General features: G+C 40.9%; 1 long non-coding RNA gene across 2 annotated transcripts; it reads left to right on the top strand.

The window, feature by feature from the left end:
* Nucleotides 1-8,734: 8,734 nt before the first annotated feature.
* LOC147612098 (uncharacterized) lies at nucleotides 8,735-9,692 on the top strand. Of its 2 annotated transcripts, none has more exons than XR_015263701.1 (4): nucleotides 8,735-9,082; nucleotides 9,233-9,333; nucleotides 9,401-9,484; nucleotides 9,581-9,692. It is a non-coding gene; the product is annotated as an uncharacterized LOC147612098 (long non-coding RNA). The 2 variants fall into 2 exon arrangements; XR_015263700.1 differs by having other exon boundaries at nucleotides 8,735-9,043; nucleotides 9,283-9,333.
* Nucleotides 9,693-10,858: the final 1,166 nt, after the last annotated feature.

A 10,858-nucleotide genomic window follows, 5' to 3' on the forward strand; every position in this document is an offset into this window, starting at 1 on the left:
TTCATGCTGATCGACCTTGCTAATAAGCAAGCAGCAGTATATGGTCGATTCTTGTTGCTAATAAGCAAGCAGCAGCAGTATATGATCGACCTTGAAATCAAGAGAGAGCCACGACTCTCTTTTTCTTTTCTTTTTTGGAGTTGCAAATTACAACGCGTTTGTTTGTTTGTTTTGTTTTTATGTTTTTTTTTTTGGCGCACAGTAACTCGCTTTAAACTGTATCTGCAAGCACGTTTCGCGTGCTTCATTAATATCGCGTTCCGGCGAGATCGCCACCAGCCTCCTCCACCCATTTTTTATGAACATCATCTTGTCTGAGTCAGAAGTGTTCAGAGCCCAAAATGGGCCTCTTTTGGGCTTCAAATCAGTGCTCAAAAAGAAAAACACTATTTTCCCAAAACCTTCATATATATATATATATATATATAATTAAGAAGTTATCAATGAAGAGTATTTATATATATATAATTAAGAAGTTATCAATGAAGAGTATTTTTATTTTTTGAATATATAGATAACATGATAAGCTCCATAATTCACGAAAACACCTACAAACATTGTTAGTCATAATCTCTATGGGGATGCCCATTATTTTATTTTGGATGCGCCTTGTATTTATATCATTTACCAAGACTAGTGTGTTAAAGCAGCTGATGTAGGCATTTAAGAGTATGCCAAAATGGCTTATGCAGACATTGTAGGACAACGAATTAGTTACTCCTTTACCTGGCAAGACATATGCAAGTTCTCATCATGCATCTTATTCTCTTGTGGATCATGCTCTTGTTGCCCCAATACATGCATTGATGAAGAGGAACGTGTTTCTTTCGTTTGAGGAAGCACAGAAAAATGATCATTGGATGCAGGTCATGGAGGATGAGTACAACTCAATCCTCAAAAATGACATTTAGAATTTAATAGATTTTCCTTATAATAAGAAGAATTCATTATTAGTACAAAGTGAGTTTATAAGCTAAAGCATAAAGTTGATGGTAGCATTGACCACTATAAGGCAAGGCTTGTTATAAATCAAGATAAGGGCATAGATTATGATGAGGCCTTTGTACACCCACATCTCATATGATGGTAGCATTGATCACTATGAGGAAAGGCTTATTACAAAGTGTGTTATGCTTAAGAGAAGGGCAAAGATTATGATGAGACCTTTGCACCCACATCTTATATAACTTCGATCAGGCATTTTCTTGCATTAGCAACATATCATGGTTGGAATGAACATCAATTGGATATCAATATTGCCTTCTTAAGTGGTGACGTTGTGTGGACAAAAACAGAGGCTGATGATGTGTACATACTATGCAGAGTACTAAGAGTTTCAAGAAATATGTAATTAGTCTGGGTTCAGCTTTGAGTTTTGGTTGAGATTAAATCTACTGGAGCAGGAGGAGTAGAGGCATAACCATCAAGCCTTGCATCCTCATGATGTGGAGATTTTGTTGCTTTTGTTGGCGAGTCTTCGGGTGTGTGTGTGTGTGTGTGTCAGTGACTGCATGAGTGCTGACCATTCGCATTTGGGCTTGCCCTTTGTAAATATGTAGTATGGATGGAGATGGCGGATGCGGGTGCTAATGGCATTAGTAGAGAAGGAGAGGGTGGCGTCCACTGCAGAAAAACAGTGAAGAAGCAAGGGTGGCGTCAACTGCAGGGAACCGAAGAAAGAAAGAAAGGTAGCGTCGCCTGCAGGGAAGGAGAGATAGGTGACGTCGACCGCCGTAGGCCAGGAGAGAGAGAAGGTTGACTGTTGCTTTTGGAGAACCTCAATTGCTACTGCAAGCTAGGAGAACCGTAGGAGAAGCAACCAAGAGCTAGGGTGGTAATTGCTACTGGAATCTTGTGGTGTGGGTGTAGTCGACACAACCAACGACTATAAGAAGATGAGGCATATGGGGACTATTACGGACAGCTGTCTGCAGGAGGAGAATGACGGGGAAATGCTTCTAAAATTGTTTCAAAAATCAAACTACAAACCACAGTGAGGCTGAGTATCAAAGGGAAGCTCTGTCAGAATTTTCCTTGAGGACAATACACTGCTGTGCAGACCAGAGAAAGGAGGCATATTGGGCAGCAAGAATCATTGAGGTGAGAGGTGTATGGGTACTGTTGACTTTCAGCTTATATATCAATAGTGTTTGTGCTGCTCTTGTGGCCATTGAGATGTGGTGTTTAATCCTTGAAAGTTGAGAACTGGTGGCAGTTGTGTGGTAGTGTGCAAGCAACTTTCAGGTGAACAGGGTATTGTTTCCAAAGCTTGCAGGAGGCCACTCTTGGGAAGAAAACCTGGCATTAGTGGGGATTTAGGGGCATCGGTTGTTGTGGCCCGTTTTGAAGATTTGAAGAGGATTGAGGACTGATTTGTAGCTCACTGTTGGGCTATTTTGGAGCTAAATCGTATACATGAATACCTGTGTGGAAGCATACTGGATGGGTGTTCTGGGAAAATTTGTATAAAGGGTCTAAGTTGGAACTAAGTTCTTGTATGCATGCTTGTAATAGTTAGTGTCCTAAAAATACAGTCTTGTAAACCTTCTGAGGGTAGCCCTTGTTGCTAATAAGCAAGCAGCAGCAGTATATGATCGACCTTGAAATCATATACTGTATCTGCAAGCACGTTTCGCGTGCTTCATTAATATCGCGTTCCGGCGAGATCGCCACCAGCCTCCTCTAGCCATTTTTTATGAACATCATCTTGTCTGAGTCAGAAGTGTTCAGAGCCCAAAATGGGCCTCTTTTGGGCTTCAAATCAGTGCTAAAAAAAACACTATTTTCCCAAAACCTTCATATATATATATATATATATATATATATATATATATATAATTAAGAAGTTATCAATGAAGAGTATTTATATATATATAATTAAGAAGTTATCAATGAAGAGTATTTTTATTTTTTGAATATATAGATAACATGATAAGCTCCATAATTCACGAAAACACCTACAAACATTGTTAGTCATAATCTCTATGGGGATGCCCATTATTTTATTTCGAGATATTTTATTTTGGATGCGCCTTTTATTTATATCATTTACCAAGACTAGTGTGTTTAAGCAGTTGATGTAGGCATTTAAGAGTATGCCAAAATTTGCTCATACAGACATTGTAGGACAACAAATTAGCTACTCCTTTACCTAGCAAGATATATGCAGGTTCTCATCATGCATCTTATTCTCTTGTGGATCATGCTCTTGTTGCCCTAGTACATGCTCTTTAAGCAGTTGATGTAGGCATTTAAGAGTATGCCAAAATGGCTCAAGGACAACAAATTTGAGTACTCCGGCACCAGCTCATGATCCTCCCTTTGAGGCAGACCCCGCACATATTCGACGACCCCCGCAGCAGCCGGCACAGCCTCCTCGATGTAGCCTCCTCGATGTGCACAGCCTCCTCGACGTGCATAGCAGCCTCAATGCACACGTTGACCAGCAGTTAGACATGACGATTTTGATTGGGTTGCCGTTGATAGTGACTAAACTCAGACTAGCTGGGTTAGCTCACTTACATTGTACTTAGATTTATGGGCAAGGACTAACCTCAGACTAGCTGGGGTAGCTCATTTTCATTATGCCTTGATCTTTTGAGTTAGTGGTGTGGCTAAACCCAAAGTATCTGTGTTAGCTCACATTCTGATGTACTTATTTGATGTTTATATCATTATGAGTTTTTTCATTATTGAGTATCATTACATTTTCGTTGATGTTCTTGGTTTTTTCATTTTTTTAACACTTTGGCTATCATTTTGTTTGTTGAAACTCCCCATGCCACCAAACTTTTCAAGCATGTGGGGGGGGGCACCTCCACATGCTTGCAAAGTTTGCCCAGTTTTGCGGATTTTTCAAGTCTCTTGGTGCTTAAGAGGCCATGGAAAATCCAGGCCTTCCCCATACCATCATATCCAAACATGCTCCAATGGGAACCAAACTTTGTAATAATGTGGGGGGGGCACCCCCACATGGTTGCAAAGTTTGATCACATTCGGAGCATGTTTGGATTGGTAATTAGTGCTCGGTGTGGATTTTTCAAGTCTCTTGGTGCTTAAGAGGCCATAGAAAATCCGGGCCTTCCCCATACCATCGTACCCAAACATGCTTCAATGGGGACTAAACTTTGCAGGCATGTGGGGGGGACCTAATTAGCACCCAGTGTCGATTTTTCAAGTCTCTTGGTGCTGAAGAGGCCATGGAAAATCCTAGCCTTCCCCATACCATCATACCCAAACATGCTCCGATGGAAACCAACTTTGCAAGCATGTGGGGGGGACCACCCCCACATTCTTGAAAAGTTTGGTCACAATCATAGCATGTTTGGATTGGTAATTAGTGCCCAGTGCGGATTTTTCAAGTCTCTTGGTGCTTAAGAGGCCATGGAAAATCCGAGACTTCCCCATACCATCGTACCCAAATATGCTCTCATGGGGGGAGAACAAACTTTGCCAGCATGTGGGGGGGACCCACACCCACATGCTCGTAAATTTTGGGCACAATCAGAGCATGTTTGGATTAGCAATTAGTGCCCAGTGTGGATTTTTCAAATCTCTTGGTGCTTAAAAGGCCATGGTAAATCCAAGCCTTCCCCATACCATCGTACCCAAATATGCTCTGATGGGGACAAAACTTTGCCAGCATGTGGGGGAGACCCACCCCTTCATGCTTGCAAAGATTGGTTCCTATATCCGAGCATGTTTGGGTTAGTAATTAGTGCCCAGTGCGGATTTTTCAAGTCTCTTGGTGCTTAAGAGGCCATGGAAAATCGAGGCCTTTCCCATACCATCGTACCCAAAGATGCTTGGGAACCAAACTTTGCAAGCATGTGGGGGAGGCTCACCCCCACATTCTTGCAACATTTGGTCACAATCGGAGCATATTTGGATTGGTAATTAGCACCCAGTGCGGATTTTTCAAGTCTCTTCGTGCTTAAGAGGCCTTCCCCATATCATCGTACCTAAACATGCTCCGATGGGAACCAAACTTTGCAAGCATGTGGGGGGGGCACCCCCACATGCTTGCAAAGTTTGGTTCCCATCGGAGCATGTTTGGATTGGTAATTTGTCCCCAGTGTAGATTTTTCAAGTCTCTTGGTGCTTAAGAGGCCATGGAAAATCCGGGCCTTCCCCATACCATCGTACCCAAAAATGCTCCAATGGGGGGACCAAACTTTGCAAGCATGTGGGGGGGACCCAGCCCCACATGCTTGCAAATTTGGTCACAATCGGAGCATGTTTGGATTAGTAATTAGTGCCCAGTGCGTATTTTTCAAGTCTCTTAGTGCTTAAGAGACCATGGAAAATCTGGGCTTTCCCATACCATCGTACCCAAACATGCTCTGATGGGGACCAAACATTGCAAGCATGTGGGGGGGGGGCACTCCCACATGCTTGCAAAGTTTGGTCATGATCGGAGTATGTTCCGGTTAGAAATTAGTGCCCAGTACTTGCAATGTTTTGTGATTTTCAATAAACAATATGGTGATGGTGATTTTCAACAAACAATATGATAGCCAAAGTGTTAAAAAATGAAAAAACCATGAACGTCAACTAAAATTCAATGATCCTCAATAATGAGAAAACTCATAATGATATAAACATCAACTAAGTACATCAGAATGTGAGCTAACACAGCCACTCTAGGTTTAGCCACTAACTCAAAAGATCAAGGTATAATGAAAATGAGCTACCCTAGCTATTATGAGGTTAGTCACTTCTCCCAAAAAATCTAAGTACAATGTAAGTGAGCTAACCCAACTAGTCTGAGTTTAGTCACTATCAAGATAGAGATATAGTCAGCAGCACCCTCTCTAGCTCTCAACTGCTCTAGAATGCTCTCATGGTCATCCACTCGAAGCCAAAAATGAGGGCGAGAACTATGTTTTCGGCTCTATACTACTCGATCAAGAGTGAGCCCTGGTAGCAGCCACTAAATGAGAGAACTGAAATGCCTCTAACTCCCACTTCCAATGCTGGAACTCAAGACTCCCCTGATGAAGTCGAATCTACTGGTAGAGCCGGCCTGCCACAATCATGCTATGGGCATCAAAAGAAAACCCATGATCATCCATTGTATTGGTCAAGGATGCACTTTAGCCTAGTGCAACTCATCAGATAGTAGTCTACTCCCTCGCTATTTCCCTCACCAGAAATAACATCAAATACATCACCCTCCTGTAGCAAATCTGTCAGGTCATCATAGCTGGCCATGAACACAGGACCTATGTGCTCATCGGACAACACTGGTGGATATCAAGGATGCTCGGGGGAGAGGAATGTCTGTATCCATGCATTTGCCCATCCTCTCGAGGCACAGTGTGACCAATCCCCATCCATACATGCTCCACAAAAGCATGCAAACTGTCATGTGTAAATCGTGGGGGCCACCATGCAGGTGCTCCTGATGGAATGTAAGCCCAAGGTGTTAGGTAGTACTGTGCCACAATCATGGGAGGCTCTACTGTCAGTCAATCATGCCACCATCCACATGCCAAAAAAATCTCTTGACAATCCGAGCATCACCTTTGGGATATGATGATGTTGCACTCCCACACAAATGTTGGGAGCACCACTCGACTACGTGGCCCGCATCTCTGAACCGCTCATCATCCTACCATAGAGCTGATGACACCTTAGGGCACGTTTCACACGTGCCCGCACCATCATGCTCTCCCTTCCCATAACCAGTCTCAAAGAATGACCAAATCATTGGGATATTAGACTACACATGCCACCTATAAATCCATCAAACAAAGTCTTAGTTATTGTTTTCTTTAAGATGTTGTTCTAGTGAATTTAGTTTAATTTGCGAATATAAGAGAACCATAAGTACTACTTGTAGAGCCAATAGAATTGTCATCGTTGACAACTTGAACTATGCGCCACAACCATCCAACCAAACCCATCGCTGGCCACGTATGATCCCACAATCTCGTAAAAAATCATCATGGAGACGAAAATAGTGTTGCACAAAATGTGCATCATGTGAACGATCATCACTAAAATAGAAATGATACTCTCGAATAATGACACGGGTCTCAGGGGTGCTCGCTATCCCATCTACATGGGCCTCTGCATGTCGATAGCTAATGTGGACCATAATAGCAACCTGGTGAGGTAAGCGTTCGTGCGGTACAATAGAAGTTGGACCTTACATCATATTTAACATTTACTGTAATTCTATTTTTAAATTAAACTATTTTTAAACTAAATTAAATAGTTGATGTATATAAAGGAATGCATCCTACCAAAGAATACAATAATTGATTGCTAGATAAACTTTACAATATGTGTCACAATTTTTGGGTGTTTATTGTAAAAACAAAGGAATTAAAAAAATGAAAAATTTATGCTCTCACATCATACCTCAAAGTCATGCTCTCTCAAGAGATGTAGCACCACAAATTGAAAGTCCATTTGAAGGTGTAATGAATCTCCCTTCAATAAACATATTGACAATCTTGATACACATTGTCAGTGAAGTGAATTCCATCCCAAATCAAGAAAGTGTTGGGATCATTAAGGAGATTTATTGTTGTTGAGCACTCGCATCTTTAACAATAATTGCATTATGATTTTCATATAATTTCATGTACTAGCACCCGTCGCCTCTAGTTTATTTAGATGCATCGCACTAGCAAATGCAGGTATAAGTACTAGGCATTCATGATCGATGCATGCATTCATGAGCTGAAATTAGTAAGGTGATTAAGCACTAACCCTGACAGTATCGACAACTTTGTCCAAAACAAGGGTAGCACGTTCATGGTTCCAGCCTCGGCACTATCTCCACGCAACGTTTAATGCACCCGATGAAGGGATCGACGATATGGAAGATGCGCACGAAAAAAGGAGAGAATTGCACCATTTCCATTCCCTCTTACTTTCACGACGAAAGAATGGTAGTGGCTGCCATTCTGAAGTTCTCTTATCACCTTGAATGGGAGAATGCCACAACATGCCATTCTCCCTTACATTCAAGGAAGAATGGCAGTGATGCCTTTCTCCCTTACTTTTTCAGGGAAGAATGGCAGTGGTGCCAGTCTCAAGGCCTCCCATCACTCACCTTGAAGGGAGAATGGCACCACTACCATTCTTCCTTGAATGCAAGGAAGAATGGCAGTGGTGCCATTCTCAAGGCCTCCCATCACTCACCTTGAAAGGGAGAATGGCGCCATTGCCATTCTTCCTTAAATGCAAGGAAGAATGGCAGTGGTGCCATTCTCAAGGCCTCACATCCATTAGGGAAAAAGGGAGCTCATTTTGGGGCCTTTTAGGATTTGGAAAAATAGTCTCTCAACCAATGAAGAGAGGGCCAACGTAACGTTGAAATTTCACCAAAAACAAGTGAAAATAAGAAAAACAAATAGTACTTTATGTTCGTAGAAGCGTGCCATAGTTAATGTTCAAGATACTATAACGATTTTGAGTCTGACAAGGTCTTTTAAAAAAAAAACTAAAGATACTATCACGATTTTGAGTCTGATATTGATGTCTTTTTCAAAAAAAACTACTTACTGAAACTAGGTTTCCCTCCCAAACTACTCTCCCCTCCCAAACTAGTCTTCCGGCGCCCTTCCTTCTCTCTCTCACCTGCTCTCTTCCAACCTTCATCTTGCACCTAGAGGCATGGCTAGCCCTCCAATTTGAAACATTCAAGGATAAAAGTTTGCGTTCTTTGCCAAAATGATTCTCATGCTTGTATTTCTTTATTTTTATCTATACGGTTTTTAATTATTTTCAATGTTCAATCTTTGAATCAGATCCACTCGCCTGTATACTTTGAGTGCCGACACGATAGTGCAACTGCTGCATATCCTTATACGAAATGAGCACTTTGCTTCGCCAAGATGAGCACTTTCATTTTATAAGCGCTTCCATTTTAAATTGTATTGTTTTGTAAAAGGTACCTGCTTTTGATTTTTCTGATGCTCAGGTTTTAGATTGGATTGTATTCGACAGGTTTGGAAGAAGCCTGCTTTTGATTTTTTTAATGCTCGGAATTTAGATTGGATTGTGTTCTCGACAGGCTTGGAAGGAGGTAGTGGTGAGGACAACCCAAAAAGCCACAAATATCTAGGTGTTTTCTTAACTTTTACCTTAGCCCTGTTGCCATGATTGAAAATAAACTTGTTCTGTTAGATCAAGACCTAAACGGGATTTGCTCCTGACAATGTATCAATTGACATTACTGTGAATGAGAATGGAAACTTGGTGAGTTTTATATCAGTCAGACAGAAATGTACACTTGCTCAATTGCGGCACGACATTCATATGGAGGCAAACAGAACAATTTCAGCAGGATTTGCATTCGTGCTCAACAACAAGAAGGTAAACTTATTGTGTTTATTTAATTCATTAATCAACTCTAGTGATTTTTTAACAACCATCTTAACAGGTTCTTCAAAGGAGGGAAAGTATAATTCAATGCGGAGATATCCCCGATGGGATTATTGACATCCAGCTAAATTGATCATTGGAGGTACTAAAGAACATATATTTTGTTCAGTTTTTCTACACTGCTATGAAAGTCAAATAATATATTGATTCTCAAACCTTATCAACCCTTTCTCTCTAGGTTGCTGTGGAGACAACAATTGATGATGTGGACGGTCCTGCGAGGGAAAGCTCTTGCATTGAGTCTACAAATGCTTTTTTTTTTGTGACAGTCAGACACATTGGACTGCTCAACATTCTTTGTAAGCTTGAATGAAGAGCAAGTACAGGAAAGAGTCAATGACCTTTTGGTCCTCGGCTGGGATCTGTACAATGACATTGTTAATAAAGTGATCAATTTTATTCCAAATGTCTACATGCTTTCAAAGTGTCTCTCTCTCTTCGTACATTTATAAATATCATGTCAAGTCTATGGAGATAGAGGGTATCAGTTGCAAAACATCTTTCATTTGATTAATAGATTACTAGATTCAAAGAAGTCCATACATATAATCATCCCAAATGATCTTGTAGCTGCTCTTGGTTAGGATCTCCACTTGTTAAGATTTACAATGACATTGTTAATATATTGATCAATTTTAAACCAAATTACTACATGCTTTCTCTCTCTCTCTCTCTCTCTTTTCATACATTTAAATCTATTTATAAATATCATGACAAGTCCATGGAGATAGAGGGATTCATTTGCAAAGCATCTTCCATTTTAATTTTATACATAGTCATCCCAAATCATATAAGCATCACTAGATTAAAAGAATGTTATACAAATAATCATTCCAAATCATCCCAAATGATCATCAGGTTGTCCTTGGTCAATATCCCCACTAAGATTTTGGAGCCCCGAGGTCTCCACTGCATCTTCAAGGTCTTCAAGGCCTGGGATCTGGAAGCTCTCCACTCCAAGTCCACTTGGCTGTTTGTCCTCCTCATCCTGTTCCTGACCAGCAGCTGCCTCTTCAACTTTTGTTTGCTGCTCCTCCACCTTTTCCTTTACAAAATTTGGTGGGATACCTACATCTCCATGTCCTTGTGTCTTCTCCTCCAAATCATCTACATCTAGATGAATGACACCACCATGTTTTTTAGAACTCTCACCAACCTCAAATGTATCTTGCACAGCTGGTTTGGAGGAGGGATGGTTCAAGAGCTTCAAAATTGTGTCTGCTCTAAAACTATACACATAGTCAAAGCCAAAGCTGTCTTTCCTCATCTGCAATAAAAGACATGAGCATTTACATATACTTCTAACTACTTTGTGCCACTTTAAATTATATTTAAGCTCAAAGAGGAATAAGCTTCTTACAATATTTGGCTGATGAAGCTCAAAGTAGCTTGCAAGCACGTACTTAGCATGGATCAATAGTCTCTAGCCACAACTATTTGGATCAACTTGTTGTGG

This window comes from Cibotium barometz, chromosome 46 (assembly GCF_041138505.1).
Source record: "Cibotium barometz isolate CiBa-2024 chromosome 46, ASM4113850v1, whole genome shotgun sequence".
Classification (NCBI taxonomy): Eukaryota; Viridiplantae; Streptophyta; class Polypodiopsida; order Cyatheales; family Cibotiaceae; genus Cibotium; species Cibotium barometz.